The 21,614-nt window shown below is 35.4% G+C and overlaps 1 long non-coding RNA gene across 1 annotated transcript in view; it reads left to right on the plus strand.

The window, feature by feature from the left end:
• LOC126951018 (uncharacterized) overlaps window positions 1-21,407 on the plus strand; it is a 29,331-nt gene extending 7,924 nt beyond the window's left edge. The window contains exons 2-3 of the long non-coding RNA XR_007724338.1: window positions 1,832-1,986; window positions 21,338-21,407. This is a non-coding gene — a long non-coding RNA (uncharacterized LOC126951018). The remainder of the gene's footprint in view (window positions 1-1,831; window positions 1,987-21,337) is intronic.
• The last annotated feature ends 207 nt before the right edge of the window (window positions 21,408-21,614 follow it).

Here is a 21,614-nt window from a genome sequence, read left to right on the forward strand (position 1 = left end):
ATGCTCTGCTGCATTGCCACATGACTTATTTTGGCCAACAGGACAGTAATACATGTCACATACGCACAGACTTGAAAATAACTTATGTTGGACCCAAACCTCTCTTGCTGCTCTTGGAACACTTTGGCCATGATGTGAAACAACCAAGCCTAACTTAACGCATGGTTAGAAACCACAGATTGCAAATCAGTCACCCCAGCTGAGGTCCCTAGACCAAACAACCTGCCAACTACAAGACATATGAAGACATTTATGCAGATCACGCAGCCACAGACTGACCTGCTAGCTGACCACAGACACACACGTGAAAGAACTCAGTGGAAATTAAACACAGACCATAGCCCAGTCAGCCCAAAGTATCAGAATCTATCTAAAATGACTGGTCTTTTAAGCCACTACATTTTGGATAGTTGATTATACAGCAAAATCCAGCTGATGAAGTAAATAACATAGTAAAAAGTATTATAAAAATGGATATATTATATAGATACAGTTAACTATTATTTACCATTCCACATCTTCCAGATCTTAGAAGTAAAATGGATTAAAAAATGCCATATAATTTGCAATAATGAGACCTTTTTAAAAGGCACTTTAGTACCTATATTTACTGTTATTTTCCAGAAATGAAATATAGGTCTTCCAGTACTATTATTAGTATTTATTCAGTGAATGGGAACATATGCCTTTTTGTAGCAGCAAGAAAATTACTACAACAGAACCTTATGTTATTTTGTTTTTATTACATTTATTATAATGACATATTGAAGTACAAATAAGAAAATGATTTGGATATTGTTTATCTTCTTAATATTATTCATTTAGAAAAATATTTATAACATTGTAAGACAAAAAGCAACCATATTAGAAGTAATAAATAATGCAATTCATTACAATTTTTACAGAGAGTTTCTTTATCCACTCATTGATTGATGAGCATTTGAGTTGGTTCCATGTTTTTGCAATTGTGAATTGTGCTGATATAAACATGTGTGAAGAAGTATCTTTTACATATAATGCCTTCTTTTCCTCCGTGTAGATACGCAATAGTGAGATTGCTGGATCAAATGATAGTTCTACTTTTAGTTCTTTAAGGAACTTCATACTGTTTTCCATAGTGGTTGTACTAGTTTACATTCCCACCAGCTGTGTAAAAGTGTTCCCTGTTCATCACACCCATGCCAACATTATTATTTTTTGATTTTTTTTTTTTATTACAGCCCTTCTGGCAGGAGTAAAGTGGTATTGCCTTATAGTTTTGGTTTACATTTCCCTGATCATTAGTGATATTGAGCAATTTTTCAAATGTTTGTTGACCATTTGTACGTCTTCTTTTGAGAATTGTCTATTCATGTGTTAGCCCACTTTTTGATGGAAGTTTTGGGTTCTTTTTTTTTTTTATTTTTTTGCTAATCTGTTTGAGTTCATTGTAGATTCTGGATATTAGTCCTTTGTCATATGTATAGATTGTGAAGATTTTCTCCCACTTTGTGGGTTGTCTTTTACTCTGCTGACTGTTCCTTTTGCTGTGTAAAAGCTCTTTAGTTTAGTTAAGTCCCAGCTATTTATCTTTTTTTTAATTGCATTTTCTTGGTAGGGGGGTGGTTCTTGGTCATGAAATCCGTGCCTAAGACAACGTCTAGAAGGGTTTTAACAATGTTATCTTCTAGAATTTTTACAGTTTCAGGTCTTAGATTTAAGTCCTGATCAGCTTTATTTTTTAATCCAGAACTTAAAAGACATTTTCTATGTGTGAGGTACATTTCTAAATGTTTTACAAATATTACACCATGCAATCCTAATAACCAGGTATTATTGTCTCTATTTTCAGAGATTATAAAAATGGAAGCACGAAGGGATTTCATACCCTCCCTAAGGTCTCGAACTGAAAAAAAGAAAAAAAAAATTAGAATTCAAATACAGGTCATCCTCCTGCTCGCTAAAACCCTTAGGCCGCAACATGAAGAAACCTAGCCTGCTGCCATGGTAAGGAACCACAGAGTACCAAATGAGCCATTCCAGCTTTGTTAATGTTTTAATCACTGTTATGCTGTTTCTAGATGTCTTAAGAAAGCCTTTTTTAATTATCTACTCATGGATGGCAGATGCCCCTTGAACATATTTTCAAAGCCATCTGCATCTTTCCTTCATAACTCATCATAATTTGACTTATGTTTATGTTTACTGTGGTTCTTTCCAACAATTATTTGGGAATTCTAGAAGTGAAGTCACAATCTTCACTACAAACAGGAATTGAATACATATTTTTGAAAAAGAATTTCATAATTGTTAATTAACTTTACGATTTTGAATAAATGCAAATTTACTCAAAAGAATGTTTACCTCTATTTCCTATTATTATCAATTCATCTATCTTTCATAAAAATCCAACTTACATGCACCTTAAAATGTATATACTTGGCCAGCTATATTATCCAGCACCATGATGCTTTTATTTCTAGGACCACTCCATATATTTATAGAAAAAAAATTATATTTGGTTGATTTACTATAACAACGCTTTACTTAAGTTTGAGACACAGAAAACTGTGATTTGTGTCTTTGATGGAATACTATTTTCAACCACAAGTATTAAAAATAGGACATTTTTGCATCTAAAAATTACTTGAAATAATAAGATAAAAACAGGTATTACGTCTTAAATTTGTCTATCTACCACTGAAACATAGAAATAAATGGAAATCTACGCTTGCCATTAGTAGACTTACATATGTTCACAAGAGGTTCAATCTAATCTTAGGATAATTTTTCCAGTAATATTTTATATTTATAGTACATTGAGTTATATTCAAAAGTGTAGTTCAGAAAACTTACTATTAGGATATTTTGTAACTTTATGTTTAAAATAGGTTAACATAGTTTCCTTACATTGGGTCCTCAAAATAATTTACTACCAAATGTAGTAAATTTAGAGCAAGTTGTATAAACATTAGAAGTAGTTCTCAATAAGCAAGTAGAAGTTTCTCATTTTCTTCCTCTGCATTTGCGATAATGTAACAATGTATTTTAAATATATTGTAACATCCATATGCTGGGTACCCTGCTAATGGTTCCAAAATCAATGTCTTTCATATTTTTCTTGTGTAGTTTGTGTGTATAAAACATTGACAGCAATATTTAAAGATAATATTTGTAGTCAAAGTATGGGTCATTAGAAGTTTCAGAAATTTCTTTCCGTTTCCTACTCAGACATAAATAATATTTCAATAAATGATCAAAATAAGATAATAAAAATTATAGAAACATCTTAGTATGGAAGAAATAAACTAATGTCTAATTTACACTAATATTGTTCCATATTGGAAAAGGGAAAAATAACATGTAACAGCAAGGAGGCATTTTAATGACTATGCATGATTTAGAAGTTACCTTCACTGAGTTGTGAAAAGCATAAGTAAAATGTAATTCTAAGCCTTGGGTAAAGATGGGAGAAAAAAAACAGAATAATAGATGTGTATGGTAAAGTACAACAAAAAGAGACAGTTGTTTCTTTGAAATTTTAAAGCAATACTAAGAGCAACTTTATTATTCACCCTCTGGGACAATGAAGTAGATGTAATCTTTCTTACTCCCTCTGTTATGTACAGCTAAAAACACTGGAGCTTAAAAATAATAAATAAATTCAAAGTCTTCTTAAATGTTTTTTAATTATTTAATTAATTTATATATAAATAAATAATAATTTAAAAGACACTTATGACTCTGAAATGTGGAGAGAAGCTGGACCCACTAGAAACTTGGATCTAAAGGAATGACACAGTGATGAGCCCACTGGATTTGTTTTTTTTTCCATCATATATGAAAATCCTGAAATTGAAGAAACCAGCAATCTGTAAACATCAATGAAAACAGAGAAATATCCCCCCCAAAAGTCTCCTTTTTTGAAGCAAAAGGGCCAAGAAACAGGTAGCATAGCAGGAGAGACAACTTTTAGAAAATAACATCTTTACCCAGGTAAACAACACAGAAAATATCTATGGCCCAACTTCCATCCTTGAAAAAACAATCAAGTGGGTCACCTACAATTTTACCCTTACAAGACTATGAGAAGACACTCTGAGTTAATCTTTGTGACAGCGTTAGAAATAAATAATCCAAGGGTTAAAGAAAAAAAATCTTAGATAAAATTTCTGAAAATTACATTAAAGTGAATATAAATGAAAATAAAACATTAACATGTGTTGAATAAAGCTAAAGCAACAAAGAGAGGAAAATCTATGCATATATTAGAATAAAAGTCTCCAATTCAAAATATAAGGTACCATGACAAGTGCCTAGAAAACAAAAAGAGCAAAATAAGTCTAAAGGAAGCATAATTTGCTTTATATGTATTTTCATGTAACTCTATTGTTATGTACCTTGACTATTAAATGCTAATGTCCTGGATGTGATACTGTACTACAGTTTTACAGGATGTTACCATTGAGGAATATTGGGTAAAGGGTATTCTCTCAGTATTACTTCTTATAACTTCTACATGTTAGCTCTACAATAATCCTAATTTTTTAAATAAAAATGAATATAGAAAAGAGCAAAATCCCCAGCTACTCAGGTAATTGTTATTATTCAATACTGACTTCCATTTTTATGTTGAAATACAAATTGATTTCTATTTGACTTTTACCACACAGCTGGAAGTGGATCCCACCAACAGAGTTTCCATAAAGTTATCTGTTCTCTTTGGTGTTCATCTTAATTCTTGGGAACATCCTGTTAGGTGTCTTGGGTTCTGTTTACTCCCTTTGGTCCAACATTCATCAGAGACACATTAATAAAACAAAAAAGATGGAATAAATAAATAGGAACTTAGATCATTTCCATATTTGACCAAACAAAACAAACCAAAAGTCTAATTTGAGTAGAAAACCAAATTACAAAAGAAATTTTCCATAAAATACCACCAGTTAATTTTACATTTAAAACCTATACTCTATATTGGTTTTGACCCATATATTTAGTACAGTTAGTGAAATGCATAGGAAATACAAACATCAGACTTAGACTAGTTTTGTGAGCAGACGGGGGAAGGAAGTTGATGGATTAGGAAATAAATCTGTATATTTAACATTTTTGTTCTCTGAAAAATGGCAGAATTTTCACTTTACTACCTTTTTGAAAACTGATGTAAAAATATGTTAGTATTTATTTATTATTAGTTCCATATATTGGAATCATAAATATTAACTCAAAACTTTTTTAAAAAAGTCCTTAGTATGTTTGTTATTGATGCAGGATTTTTTTTGGTGCTACTTTGCCAGCTGGAGGCCAGTGCGACTGGCAATGTGTCCACTCAGGACTCGCTCAGGCCGTGGCTTGCCACAGAGGTACCCTGCTGACTCGGCCCCCCAGACTGTGCCCACCTTGCACTCCAGCATGGATCCCGTGGCCACTATGACTGTGCGCTCAGCCTGCGGTGGGAGTGGGTGTGTGAGCATGAGAGTGCAGGGTCCAGCCGGCCACTCCAAGCTCTGGCATAGGAGTGGGCTCTGTGCAGGACTTGTGACTGGATCAGGCATGTCACAAGCAACTCCCATGGGGGACTCTGGCATCCAGACAAGGGGAACACAGTGGCAACCGAACAGGGATGCCAGTGACCTCGAAGCCCCAAAGTGGGTGTTACAGAATGCTAACAGCCCTTTCAGTCTCACTGCCCCACTCTCGCCCATGACTCCAGGGCTGGCCTGGCACCACTGCTGCTTCCCATCATGTGGGGTGGCTGCTGGGTTCTGGCAGAGGACAGAGAGCCACAGTGTTACAGCCTTTTTTGTACCTGCACTCGATGGGCCCCGAGTTCTTGCCCTGTGTCCAAAAAGAATGAGGTTACACTGACAATTGAAAAGTGAGAAGGGCAGAGAAGAGTTTTATTGAGTGACAGAACAGCTCACAGTGGAGAAGAGACTCGAAGCAGGTGGTCCCTTGACCAAAGGCAGCTAGTCTCCCTCCAAGTATGGCTGAGTCTGAGGCTTTTATGGACTCATAATGGGGGAGTGTGTGCTAATTGTTCTGCGAGTATCCAAGAAAGACACCACTCAAAGGTGGGCATGACAGTGTTAAAAACCAATTAGAGACAGGTAGTATATGTAAAATAGGTGAAGGATGGGGATCAAACTGAGGAAAGCATGCCAAACTGGAAGAGAGGTTCCCAATGTAGTTTAGTGATTCATCCAAGATTCATGGCTTGGTTTTCAGACTTTAAACTGTCTTTGGCTTGAAGGTGGAGTTTCACCAGGGACCCACCTCTATCTGTCTAGGCATTTGATTACCTCCTGCCACTAACATTATTTACTATTTATTATTATTATTATCTTTATTATATATTAGCCCTTATTATCTTAAAAATTTGAAGCCTTTATTAGTGCACACATGATCTGTCTCCATCTGACTGAATTCACCCTCCAGTTTCTTCCCCAACCTTTCTAAACCTTGTTCATTTCTGGAAATTAACTTCTAATACGATAAAGAAATAAATTCTTAATTTACATGATAATAGTTTGCTTCCTCTACCTTTATTTATTGTTTTGCTTTACTGTCCATAATAATTTATTCCATTGCAACTTTTATTAAATCCTCTATTGATAAGAACTGTCCTACAGCTGAAACTTTTTAATGTAGCAACCATTTCTGACACTCCTCTTCCCAAAACATTGGGTTATTAATAGTCATCAATATTAATGTTATAGTGAATGTCAACATAAAGTGTTCTGGGCTAGACACAGATTATTATTATTTACATTTTAATAACTATTGATCCTTTTTGCCTTAATTTTTATCTGTAGTATGATATGAGGAAAACCAAATGAAAAAATCTCTTATGCAAGTGGTCAGATCCTTCTTACACAAGGGACAAAGAATAAAAAATGAATTGTTCTTTGCTTTTTGAAGACAAAGAGACTATTCTACCTCCTTATTTGCTGAGAGTGCTTCTTGGAAACGTGCAGAGAATAGGTCCTTACTCCAGTCCTTGGTAAGAAAATAGATTTTCCAAAGGGCTAGTAAGTCCAGTATCTCCAGCCAGATTTGTCTCCAAGGTAATGGGCCTCATTTGTCCTTGAAATATAAACAAATATCTTTGGAGTTAAGTAAATTTCCATGGAGTTATTTCACTATGAATACAGCTGCGAATTAACTTGCAAGTATTGCTATAAGACCAGGATTCCACTTTTTCAGGAAAATGTTTTGGGAAAGCCATGACTGTGCAGACACCCAAAAATATTTTCTCTACACTCAATTTCAAACCAGGAAAACTAAATTTAAGTTTTTTAAAAGAAAAGCCTTAGACAAATCAGGTTTCACAGTATTTAACTGAGCAAAAAATGATTGGAGAATTGAGCAGGCCCTTATCCAGAATAGGTTCAAAAAGACTCCAGGGTTTCCACATGGTTGAAGAATTATGAATAGAAAAAGAAAACTGACATACACAAAACAGAAACAGCCAGACTGCTTACTGCTCAGCCTTTGCCTTGTTTGAACACAATTTGAGCCTCTGATCAGGTGAAACATGGTGATTGGCCCAAGAGAAAGTTACAATCTGTTTATACATCCAGTTAAGTTACAGTTCACTAAGTACAGAGAAACCTTCAAGCCAGACTTAAAATATGTAAGGAGGCAGGTGTAGGCTAAACTTAGCATGCTTAAAGGAAGGAATGGAAAATCATCAACTGAGTCTATAACACACTGACACTTACTCTCTTAAAGTTCTTGGCCAGGCCTGAGAATTAAATCGACATGTAAGATAGATAAGAGGAGAAAAACATCCACATTTAATATACAAGTTTACATGACATGGAATCACTCAAAAGGAAATGAAGTTCCAAAGAAGTGGCAAAACCCAAAAGCTTTTATATTATATGGAGTAAAGAGAGGTAACTGTTGAAAAGTAACTAAATTATGTGGGGAGGATAAAGGAAAAGAGGAATCATGTTAACAAAGTCTTATTGTGCCGAAGTCTCTTGACTATGACTTCCCCTTGAAGAATGTGTTCTCCTAATACAGGAAGCGCATCTTCCACATGGGAGATTTCATCTGTTTTCAAGAAGCAATGAGGAAAATTAGAATGTCCTTCTTGCAGCTGTTGTTTTTCAAATGTCTTTAGTTCAAAATATTTCTTATACCAAAACGGTATATTTTTGCAGGCATATTTGGCCACCTTTTACTGTGTATAAAAGCACTTTTTGAAGAGATTTCATAAAAATAATAATTTTACATGCTTGGAAACATTTGAAAGTAGACTAAGCCTCTTACAAAGCTAACTTGGTGTGCTGGTTTTTGTCTGGTTTCATTCCCATATCTCGGGATGATATCTTGTAATACTTCTTTTCATTCCATTTCCTTTACAGATCCAAGGACGCTACCTGTTTTCATCTCCTTTGCAGGCCTACCTCCTTTTGTCCCTTTTCTTAGGGCTCCAATCTCTTCAAAATTTACTACATTGCTAGGGTACAATCTCTCTCACGTCCTGAAAAAAAAAAAAAACCAAAGATTTTTCACTGATTACTACAAAGATATAAAGAAGGCAGCCGGGCGCAGTGGCTCACACCTGTTATCCCAGCATTTTAGGAGGCCGAGGTGCTATCACCTGAGGTCAGGAGATAAAGAAAAAGAAAAAGAAAGAAGGCAACAATTAAATAAAGAAAGGATATCTAAAGAAATTACACAGTAGATACTGTTTCTGTTTGTTTGCCTATTTGGTTAAGCATTACTTTTTTTTTTTTTTTTGAGACGGAGTCTCGCTCTGTCGCCCAGGCTGGAGTGCAGTGGCGTGATCTCCGCTCACTGCAAGCTCCGCCTCCCGGGTTCCCGCCATTCTCCTGCCTCAGCCTCCCGAGTAGCTGGGACTACAGGCGCCGCCACCACGCCGGGCTAATTTTTTGTATTTTTAGTAGAGACGGGATTTCACTGTGTTAGTCAGGACGGTCTTGATCTCCTGACCTCATGATCTGCCTGCCTCAGTCTCCCAGAGTACTGGGATTATAGGCGTGAGCCACCACACCCGGTCAGTTAAGCATTACTTAAGCTTCCTTATTCTTATGATCTTGGTGGGGCTGTCAGAATTGGGACCCAAGATTCATGTTTAATGACAATTGAATTCAGCATAGTTGCTGAAATGAGAAGTAAGACAAAGATTGAATATGACCAGTGATTTAATTATTCAATTTATTTGAAATATAAATATATAAAAGTAATATGATAAAGTATGAATATGACCAACAATGCAATTATTTCATTTACCTGCAATATAAATACATAAAAGGAGTATGGCAAAGTATGAATACAGGTCAGGTGTGGGTGGCTCATGTCTGGAATACCAGCACTTTGGGAGGCTGAGGTGGGAGGATTGCTTAAGGCCAGAAGTTTGAGACCAGGTTGGACAACATAGCAAGACCCTGATCTCCATTAAAAAAATTTTTTTAAATTATGAATATAACCAATGATGTAGTTATTTCTTTTATCTGAAATATATATGTATATATATGTGTGTGTGTGTGTGTATGAATAATTTTAAAGTTTATTTGCAAACTCAATCTGTAATATTAAATTATGAGCTAGATATTCTTTAAAATGATACATTTTTAAATTGACTAAAAGACTACATATATAGGCCTTAATGGGCTTTATTTTTGTGCCAGGAATATTTCTGGAAATTAATATAAAATAAAAGTATAGGCATAAGAGTGGTGTGATGTAGAGAGGAGGGAAAGAAGTGCACACACCTTTGAACTGGTCCTAGCGTGAGATTTACCTTAGCTGCAAAGAAGTTCCATGCTCAGATACACTCTGCAAGATGTACAACAAGAGAAGAACAGCTGGGCACCCACAAGGACCCAAATTGATACCAACTGAGCAACACACAACTCTAGCAAAAATGCAGCTGATATGCACCGGAAAATTCTAAATAAAATTTACTTTGTAATTTTAGAACAATTGTAAATATTTCCATAGAATAGCAAAAAATCTAATTTTACCAACTAGACTCAAATTAATCTCATAATTTTACATTTTACATTTTATTCACTATACTAATTAAAGTATCCTAGTTAAAAAAACAAAAATGTTTATAGATTACCTGACATGCAAAAATGTGCAAAAATTAAAAAACAAACTAGAAACTATCAAAATCTAAAAAGGAATTTTATTTTGTGATTCTTTATGCAGCTCTGGGGTTGTGGATATTTATCAAAATTTTTTACTCCTAGCTTTAAGTCTAATTAAAATTACGTCTTTATCATTTAATAGATAACTATCTGCCTTTGTCTTTTACTTAAATTGGCTGGAGGAAGCATTTGACAGAAGAACTGGTGGACAGCTTTTCCATTCAATTGAGTGCATTGGCACTGTCATAACTTGAGGTAGCAAAATGTATTGGGTAGCACAAAAACCTCTTTATATGTCCAAGTCCTAGCTAGTGTAGTTGATCAAAATTGCATTTCTATGATGTCAAAATAGCTCCATTCAAAGTGAAAATTTTAATTACATGTAAATTACATCCCTTATGTATTAATAGATACCCATAATTTTAGGACTAAAGGTGTACGGTGAAGCTTGACTTTGCGTTTTGTAGCCACCAAAACTTTCTAACACCCTTTATATATTTGTAGAAATAGCCACCTGAGTCCATGCCTTCCCAAAGCATAGGCCAGAAAATTACTTTATGTAGTTCATAGGTGTGTGAACTGGCTTCTTTAATCTCGTGAGTGAGTGAGATTTTGAGGCAGAAGCAACAGTGGAGCTCATTCTGGTAAAAGTGGCAGAGACCCTTCTTTTTCCGTTTTAAAAAAGTATTATTTTGTAGAGACTGAATCTCGCTATGTTACCCTGGCTGGTCTTGAACTCCTGGGCTTAAGCCGTCCTCTCACCTTAGCTTCCCAAAGTGCTGGGATTACAGCCATGAACCACTGCCCAGCTGACACACCTGTTTTAGACACAGCAGTGGCAGAGACAGAAATGGTGCCATTTGGTTCTCAATAGCAATGATGCTCCTGTAGTGGCAATGGGGTATTACTCCCAGCTAGTGAGGCTCTATAATTCTCATGACTTCATGGTGATAACGTATATTACATAATATCCTTCAATATTTTTCTTTTTTTGTTAACAAACTAGAATAGGTTTCGTTTCTTATGACTAAGAAATTGATTGACTAGACACAACAAATAAATTTCTCTTATTATACAAAGTAAAAAAGTGGGACTGATTTTATTTTACCCACTTAACAGCCAGGAACAAACAAAATCAGGATTAGGGCCATGTCTTTCAAATGCAAATTCTGTACATTCCCATGAAAATAACACACGTAATGTTTTTTGTTTGTTTTTAATCCAGGTGCTTTTAAATATCTAAATATCTGGATATCTTACTTAACACTTTCAAAATAAATTTATAACCTTGTTACTTTGCTTATTTTGTCTTATTAGCATAGTTAAAATTGATCAAGAAATAAATTCCTTTGTGGCTTCAAAGCTACAAAGAAAGAAATAGACCATATTTCTTAGCAATTATACCAGTGAAAGCTGATCAGACTTATAATGATTTGCTACATAAAGAAGGAGGCAGTTTTGCCTGTCTATTCAATAGACAGATATGGGGAGGAGGGGGTTATCTACTTTCCATTACTCTCTGGGCCTTTTAAAAAATGTTATGGTAAAATGATCCAAAAAAAAAAAATTTCCTTTGGGTCCACAGTTACTACGTTTTAAAGCTATTATTTCTTTAAAGAGAAATGATAAAACTACAGGACATTTTTATAGGCTCAAATCGTCCTTCTCAATAAAATGTGACTTGCTCCCCTGACCTGAAGGTCAGTGTCTTGGGTCTTTTAAAGCTATGGATGAATGAATTTTTCAACTAAGAATCATATTATGGTAAGCATCTTTCTCCTTGAATACTTCTCATTCAGCTCTCAGCTCTCTAATTCAAGGAATATTAGATTAGAAACACTCGAAATTCTCAAAGGTTATAGCTGCATATGTGAAGAAAAATGATCTTAAAGATAGCTAAGGACTAAGCTACATATCAAAACTAACACTTGACTGCTCTGAGAAGCAAAATGGCTGCCCCCACACTCTTTAAGGCAAGTAATATAACTCACAGGGGAGACATGATTAAAGAAATCACATATATCATGGGCATAGCCGTCCAAAATGTCCTTTTAGGATTGCCCCCAAAGTATAAATTGCAGGAATTTATTATTCAGATTTAAGTCACAGGAAATGTAGATTTTGCCTCTTACATTTAAAAGCATAATTTATAGTATTTATACATCTACAATATTCAGGATTTTTTTTTTTCTAATTTCTTAGTTTATTAGTTATTTCTTTTATAAATATTTATCGTGATTATACTGCTTAAATTGCCATGTTAGCAACTAGGGGATCTAAGTGAACTGATATAGACAAAGACCCTTTATTCATGGAACTTATATTCCAGTGAAGAACAATAAAATTGAAAAATATATATAATACTATGATTATAGTTGGAGAAAGGTAATATGGAAACAAACAAATGTGGACCTAACATAAGCCATTGCATTTAAACAAAACTTCCATTTAGATGTAATGTTTGCACTAAGAGCCAAATTGTGAATGAGATTTAGCTGGATAAAAAAATAGGGGAAAAAAAAGGACACATTCAAATTGTACTTCATATTATTAGACACAACTTTGAAATCTGGTAAGTTGATTTTATGACTTGACAAGTCATGTGGCTTTTACTTTTCCTGGCTTATTTCCTATATTTATTTCATTGTAGTAACCCTTTTTTTTTTGTATTCTCCTTTTTAAATATTTCTGATCTTTTTAGTTTTCCTTCTCCAATGCCATTGCTTTGGTTAAGATTATATGATTTCTTGCTGGAATTACTATATCGACCTTCCTATTGATCTCTCCATTCCGGGCTTTCAGCTCCTGATTACATCTCCTTCTCCATTCTTAGTTCATCTTTCACATTGCTACTGGTGGAAATATTTTTAAAATGTATTGACGTTAAAATGTATTGATGTGATCAATATTCACTGTTACTTAAGATGCCTCAACATCATGCCAAACTTATTTGCCCAGGCTGGAATGCAATGGTGCAATCTCTGGTCACTGCAACCTCTGCCTCCCGGGTTCAAGTGATTCTCCCACCTCAGTCCCCCTGAGTAGATGGAATTACGTGTGCCACCACGTGTGGATAATTTTTATATTTTTTGTCTTGCTATGTTGCCCAGGCTAGTCTTGAACTCCTGACCTCAAGTGATCTGCCCATCTCCATCTCCCAAAGTGCTGGGATTACAGGCATGAGCAACTGTGCCAGCCCAGCTTCTACGTTTAATTCTAGTTCTCATGCTATTTTTACCACATCTGCAGTCGTTTCCTCCTCTAAAGTCTTGAACTCTTCAAAGTCATTCATGAGGTTTGGAATCAACTTCTTCCAAATTCCTATTAATGTTGATATTTGGACCTCCTTTCATGAATCATGAATGTTATTAATAACACCTAGAATGGTGAATTTTTTCCAGAAGGCTTTAAATTTACTTTGCTCACATTCATTAAAAGAATCACTGTCTATGGCAGCTATAGCGTTACAAAATGTGTTCTTTAAATAATAAGACATATACACCGTGGAATACTACATAGCCATAAAAAAGAATGAGATCATGTCCTTTGCAGGGACATGGATGGAGCTGGAAACCATTATCCTTAGCAAACTAACAAAGGAACGAAAAACCAAATACCGCATGTTTTTATTTATAAGTGGGAGCTAAATGATGAGAACACATGGACACATAGAGGGGAACAACACACACTGGGGTCCTTCAGAGGGTGGAAGCTGGGAGGTGGAAGAGGATCAGGAAAAATAACTAATGGGTACTAGGCTTAATACCTGGGTGATGAAATAATCTGTACAGCAAACTCCTATGACATAAGTTTACGTATGTCACAAATCTGTACTTATATCCCCGAACTTAAAATAAAAGTTAAAAGAATTTTAAAAAATTAAGTTGTAAACAGTTTTATACTTAAAGACTTGAAATCTGACATTGTTTCTTAATCCATGGGCTGTAGAATGGAGGTTTTATTAGTAGACATGAAAACAAAATTAATCTCCTTGTACATCTCCATCAGAGTTTTTGAGTGACCAGGTACATTGTCAGTGAGCAGTAATATTTTGAAAGGAAAATTTTTTTCTGAGCAGTAGGCCTCAACAATGGGCTTAAAATAATTAGTAAATCATGTTGTAAACGAATGTACTGCCATCAGGCTTTGTTCTATTTAATAAACACAGGCAGAGTATATTTTAGCATAATTCCTAAGGGCCCTAGGATTTTTCAGAATGGTAAATGAGCATTAGCTGAATTAGCCCCTAACTAAAGAGTCAGCTTGTTTTTTTAAGCATTAAATCCAGGCATGGACTTACCTTCTTTAGCTAGAAAGTCCAGATGGCGTCTTCTTCCTGTAGAGGCTGTTTTGTCCACATTAAATATCTGTTGTTTAGTGTAGTTGCCATCATCAAAGATCTTAGCTAGATTGCCTGGATAACTTGCTGTAGAGCTTCGATACCAGCATTTGCTAATTCATCTTATACTTTATGTTATAGAAATCATTATTTTCTTAAAATTTAAGAACCTGAGGCCGGGCGCGGTGGCTCAAGCCTGTAATCCCAGCACTTTGGGAGGCCGAGACGGGCGGATCACGAGGTCAGGAGATCGAGACCATCCTGGCTAATATGGTGAAACCCCGTCTCTACTAAAAAATACAAAAAAAAAAACTAGCCGGGCGAGGTGGCGGGCGCCTGTAGTCCCAGCTACTCGGGAGGCTGAGGCAGGAGAATGGCGTAAACCCGGGAGGCGGAGCTTGCAGTGAGCTGAGATCCGGCCACTGCACTCCAGCCTGGGTGACAAAGCGAGACTCCGTCTCAAAAAAAAAAAAAAAAAAAATTTAAGAACTTGTCTCTGCTAGCTTCCAACCGTGCTTCTGAAGCTTTCTCACCTCTCTGGAACTCACAGAATTGAAGAGAGTTAGGGTCTTGCTCCAGATTAGGTTTGAGTTTATGGGAACGTTGTGGCTGGTTTAATCTCCTATCCAGACACCTAAAACTAATTTTCCATATCAACAATAAAGCTACTTTTTACTTCCTGTAGGCCCCACATCCTATTACCATCACATTGAAGGGCAGAGTTTCAACATATGCAATTGGGGAAGAGATCACAAACATTCAGTCCATAACAACGTAAGAAAATTCTCACTGAACAAGATAACACAATGGCGACATTTTGTTTGCAAGTAAAAAAAAGTAATAAAGATGCATTTGTAATTTCTTTTAAATTTAATTTAGATAATAAGATTTCTTACATTCTCAAATTTTGATAAGCTTGGAAGGGGTAAAAAAAGAGACAGTAGAAGTTTTTAAAATCATATGGGAATCAGAGGGTAAGTTTTAATTTAAGAGCTACTTGTTCTGGAAGATTTTTTTTCCTAGATGGAGTACATGGATGCTACGGATCCTTTCCTAATACTTTATTTTTCCTATCATAAAATGTACAACCATTTATAATGACTATTTGTCTATAGTCTCCAATAGAAAGTTGTAAGTTTTGTAAGAATCTTTATAGATCTGTCTTGTTAAATCGCCTGCATTCAGAGGTTCAGAGTGTTGAGTAATGATCAGGCAATTAGGACCTGAATGTATGCTGAATGCATGAATTATTAACAGTCATCCCCCATAAAAAAAGAAAGAAAAGTAAAAACAATGGATGATAGATTTGTAAATCCACAATCAGTTCTTGGATAAATGACTGCATGACAGAACATTTTCATCCTATGACCGCCTTTCATCAATTTATGTTGGGTGAAGAAGTGTGGCATAGCTGTGGCTACCTTTTTTATTTGCCACTGTGGTTTTAACTTTTTAAAAATCAACATTTCCTTACTTCCCAGAATTCAGGATCCTATATCCAAAACCAAACTCAAACTCCAAATTCCACCCTTCTATCCTTGTTCCTCTCATTATTTGATAAAACATAGAAAAATACTCTTTTGGCATTTTGACTTAAATATATGAGCATCTCAAATTTAGCAGTAACGAAAACGAATTTAAGATGTGTGTTATGGCCCTCACACTTACTACTTTTTCCTCATGAGTTAATGGACACTTCGTCTTTCATTTTTTAGACCTAGAACCATGACTTATTTTTGTCTCTACTTTTTCCCTCACGTCTCACATCCAATCTATCAGCAAATACTCTTCATTTTATCTTTAAAATATGTCCAGAGTCTAACGCATTTCCACCTTTGGTCTACTACCATCCTAGCCCAAACATAATAATCTCTCCACTGGATTATTGCAATAGCTTGTTGGATGGTCCCCCTTCCACCTTTGCCCTCAGAAAGCCTACTTTCCAGAGAGCAGGGAAAATTATCCTATTAAATTGTCTATCAGAACATATCACTCCTCTGTTCAAAACCAACCAACAGCTTTCATCTCACTCACTCAGAGTCAAACCTGAATTTCCAACCACGACCTATAAGGCCTTGATGATTAGATTCACCATTATATCTGTCATCTCACATTCTAATATTCTCCCCTTGCCTCACTCTGTACAAGTCATACAGGCTCTAGGACTCTGTCACTATTTCTTGAATGTGCTAAGCATACTTTCACCTCAGCGTTTGTTATTTTTTCTGTCTGGGTTTTTTCCTTAGATGTCTGCCTATTTCAATGCTTTACCTCCTGAGCTCTTGAAACTAGGCCTCATAAAACTTAGAAACTAGGCCTCATATAGAAAAAATTAACACCAGGTGGCTCTGGATAGGGTCCCACCCTGCCTCAATAGGGTCCCACCCTGATAGGGTCCCACCCTGCCAATTCCGGGAAACAACCTCATGGGGTCCCACCCTGCCAATTCCGGGGGTCCCACCCTGCCTCGAAGTTCCCGGAATCAACAACTCCAGGAAAAAAAAAACCTCATAAGGTCCTGCTCTAACCAATTAGCATAAGACACCTTGCTCAGGCCATAGACAGACCCAATTACCACGCGCCTAAAGCTTTGTTTGAATTTCGCGCCCTAAGCTGTGTTTGAACTTGTATTTGCCTATATAAACAGCCTGTAACAAGCAGTCGGGGTCCCAGGGCCAACTTAGAGCTTGGGACCCTAGCGCGCTAGTAATAAATAACTCTCTGCTGTGAATCTCGTGTCGGTGATCCTTCGCGGCGACCCCTGCCCAGGAGGGAATCGACAGTTCGGTTCCAACACTCTCTGCTCAAATTGTATCTTATTAGTGATGCTTTTTTGATGACCCTTTATAAAATATCTCCTATTCCATTTTTTCTCTACTAGTCTCATTCTTCTGTATATTTCCTTTAAAAAGTTTTAAGATTCATGGAATTTAATCCCGCTAAAAAGTAATATTGAGAATGGAAAATTTATTTGTTTGTTTACTGCTGGAAGCAAAGCAATTGGAAAAATGCTGGCTACATAGTTGATGCTTTATACTGAATAAATAAATAGTCTCTGATATGATTGGGCTCTGTGTCCCCACCCAAATCTCACCTCAAATTGTAATATCCACGTGTCAAGGGAGGGACCTGGTGGGAGGTGATTGAATCATGGTGGCAGTTTCTCCCATGCTGTTCTTGCAATAGTGAGTGAGTTCTCAGGAGAGATGATGGTTTTAAAGTGTGCCACTTTCTTTCTCTCTTGCTGTCTCTCTCCTGTCACCTTCTGAAGAAGGTACTTGCTTCCCCTTTGTCTTCCACCATGATTGTAAGTTACCTGAGGCCTCCCCAGCCATGCGGAACTGTAAGTCAATTAAACTTCTTTTTACCCAGGCTCAGGTAGCATCTTAATAATAGTGAGAAAATGGACTAATATCATCTCTAAGCATCATACAAAGCACCTGTCTATGATATCTATTCAGCTAATTGCTTGATGCAAAGTTGATTATGAACTCTACTTAAAACTTCTAGCCTTCATGGGAGAAAACTGGAAGAAAACATGCTGTTTACTTTTGATCTCTATTAGTCTCTTACTTTGGTTTATTGGTTCTCTCCCTTCTTTGCTAAAAATGTTAATTTCAAGATAAATTTACATTTTTTCTTCCATCCAGTCAGTTCGCCCATATATTATGTATTGTGTCATATCTATAAACAGTAGCAAGTCATGGACATGATGGATACTTTTATTTAGCTGTGTTTACCCACTTGCCTATGACTTTACACAAAATGCAATGCTTATGCACTGTAAATCTAAAGGCAATAATGATAACAGAGCCATTGGAATTTGGTTATATAATTAATAAGTAATATAAACAGTAAATTTTTGGCTCATTATTCATCCTTTCATTCATTAAAATGTATTGACCTCTCTTGTGTGCCAGCCTCTATGTTGAGTGCTTAGATCCAGCATAAAACAGGAGACTTGTTTCCTGCATGAAACCTGGAGAATTCTGAGGATTATAGATATTAGATCAACAACCAGAGAAAAGAATTATTTAAATGGTTATGCAAAATACTGTACAGAGTCCTATGGAAATACACCAGTGAAATAGAATATGCACAGAATGTGATACACTGTACAAGATAAGTACATCAAAACCACACATTTGAACTGTGTAACTAGTATATGACGAAGCTAGAGAGATTGGAATTGTGCTTCTAAAATAAAATAATTATTTTGTAACTTGTGATAAAAAAAATCCATCAATGCATCAATCAAAACGGCAGTGTTGTCAAATTATGTAATATAGCTGTAACTAAAATGTATATATCTTTATACATAATCACAGGAAACGCAACTCATAGTCAATTATGTTAACATATTTTCCCGTTCAAAAATGTGGTATGAAAGTATTTTGAAAGTTCAGTATCAAGTAGATAGTTTGTCAGGTGTTTTTACACCACACAGAATAAATCTTATCTTTGCTAGATGAGAATAAGTGTGCTAGTTCTTTTGTATTTTGACTTTTAAGTTTGAGGCAGAAGTGCCACGGAAATCAACTTCTGACTAGGGGAGATAAAATAAACTCTCCAAAGAGCTGAGCCTGTCAAAGTAGATGCAAAAAGACATCTCTCTCGAATGCTCAAATAATAAATGCTGTATACATAAGTAAAATTCAAGAAAGCTTCAGTTCTTCTCACTTTTCTTCTTCAAGCCAATGCTGGATTTTAGCATCTTTACTTAGTCGCCCTGGACAGAAAAAATGTATTTGGATCTATAAATATTAGAGTTTTCATTGATATGACACTGACTTTCTCTTTACCATAATCAGGTGGATTCTGGTAGAAAAGAGATGAATGAAGAATACTCAGGACTTGGTTGCTATGGAAACCAGCAATGTCATTGCCTCGTGATTAGACATTGAACTGATTTTTTTTTTTAAATGCAGAGGCATATGTCCTGATTTTTGTTACTTATAAGCTAATAATCTACCATATTATTCTTTTGCACTGAATTCCATTTGCTTTATCCCAGGAGTCTCTGAATTACTGTCAGTAATATATTAAATAAACTTGAAACCATTTTGTTAGTCAGTTGTGTAAAAAAGAATAACTCTGGGTTGTCAGTGAATGCCAAAGTTGTATCAGAAAACTGTTTTAAGAAACGGATGACATAAAAATTTTTGCCTTCAAGCAAGTAGTTTCTGGTTATTGTATCTAATTAACATATGCCTATATGTGGACCTGCACACGAATGTGTATAGTGTATGCAATATGGTGCATTTCTGGATATATGTATTTTTAGAAACTATTAAACCAATCAGTCAATAATATCAAGATCCTTTGTATTGATATTGATCTTGGTATATAAAATAATACAAAACCCTGGTATTAGGGCATTATTGACATTATTACCTGAAAATGAACAGAGAAGATCTCCCTACAAATAAAATAATGTGTACTGCCTTTTTGCACAGATATTAATATGAAAAAATTTATATCAGTTAAATGAATTTTATACATTAGAAAACATTTTGCATTTAGTCTTTGAAATGTGAAATATCAACGATGCAAACTCTTGGAAAATGTGGATTATGTCAATAAATTTCAAGGTTTTTTTTTTTTCCCTCCATAATTTGTTTTCTCAGGTTCAGGTCATAAAACAGCATATCCACTTTCTCCCATATAGTATTTATGCTTTACTTGGCCACACATCTTCAAATCTATCCTAAAGTATGTGCCACAAAAATTGCTTTGGCTATAGATTCCTATGTAAACCTGGACATGTTTTAAAATAATTTTCAGACATAAGCAAACTTGCTTCTAGCTAATGTGTTTCTTATTTATTGTATAAAAATTTAATATGTATTTAATTACAATGATGTTAAATAAAGTCACAGTTGAATGAAGCAGAAAGTCTTTTCTTGTTCTTTTATTTTACATTAAAATTTTCAGGAGGCCGAGGCGGGAGAATCACTAGGTCAGGAGTTCAAGACGAGCCTGGTCAACGTGGTGAAACTCCAGCTCTACTAAAAATACAAAATTAGCTGGGTGTAGTGGTGGGTGACTGTAGTCCCAGCTACTCAGGAGGCTGAGGCAGGAGAATCACTTGTACCCAGGAGGCGGAGGTTGCAGTGAGCTGAGATTGCGCCACTGCACTCCAGTCTGGGCAATGGAGTGAGGCTCCATTTCAAAAAAAAAAAAAAAAAATCATATTAATACTTGTGTAGGAAAGAAACTAAAAATTATAAGATAAATATTATAAGAAATTCTCTTTCTCACCATACCTACCTCATTCTTATTCTTGCTCCCAAAAGACAAATTCTTTGATTAGTTTCTACTTTTAGTTTGAATATGAGTTCTAGTTGGGCAGAATCTAAATCTCCTTTCATATTTCATCTTGAGTCTGAGAGTGGGTAAAAACACATGTTTAGTGGACAAACAAAATCAAAGGTATTCCTGTTCCTTATCTTAGTGATAACATTAATCTCTCAATCTAGAAGCTTGATTGTCATTCAAACTTCTATTCTTTCTCACTCCCCACATCCAATCTATGACTAAGTTATGTTTTATTAAAATCTGTTTGTCCTTTCTTCATTCTTGCAATCAATGTCAGAGATTGGAAATTTGTGAGTTTTTTTTCTCTTTTAGGTAATCACAATAGTCATCTATTTTTCATCTTGCTGGTTTTAATCATTTTTTAAAATTATTTTTCATCAAGCCCACTGCCAGGGTAATCTGTCTAAAGTAAAACTTTTACCTGTAACAATCTGATTAAAATATTTTACTTTCCCCTCAAAAGCATTATTCACCTTTCAATATCAGTATTTGGTGAACAGGAAAAAAATAGTCTTTGTTTTAATAAGCATAACTCTTATGAAAATAAAGATTTCTCTTTTTCTTGCAGGACTCTTTGGCACCTTCAGTATATTGATATGGTGTATTAATTTATCTTGGAAATCTCTAAGAGTAGCGGGTAAAGTATGAAGTTGTTTTTCCCTTTTGTCTTTGAGCAAATAATTGAGTGTGTGTGTGTGTGTGTGTGTGTGTGTGTATCTAGCTTATTCCGCGGGAGATTTCTGCATGTCTGAATTTGCTGGGAAATACTATAATCTACATAAAGTGTCACCTCTTGTTAAGCTAACCCTTCTTTTTCAGGATTGTTTCCTCTCCAGCTTCATCTT

This window comes from Macaca thibetana, chromosome 3, assembly GCF_024542745.1.
Source record: "Macaca thibetana thibetana isolate TM-01 chromosome 3, ASM2454274v1, whole genome shotgun sequence".
Taxonomy (NCBI): domain Eukaryota; kingdom Metazoa; phylum Chordata; class Mammalia; order Primates; family Cercopithecidae; genus Macaca; species Macaca thibetana.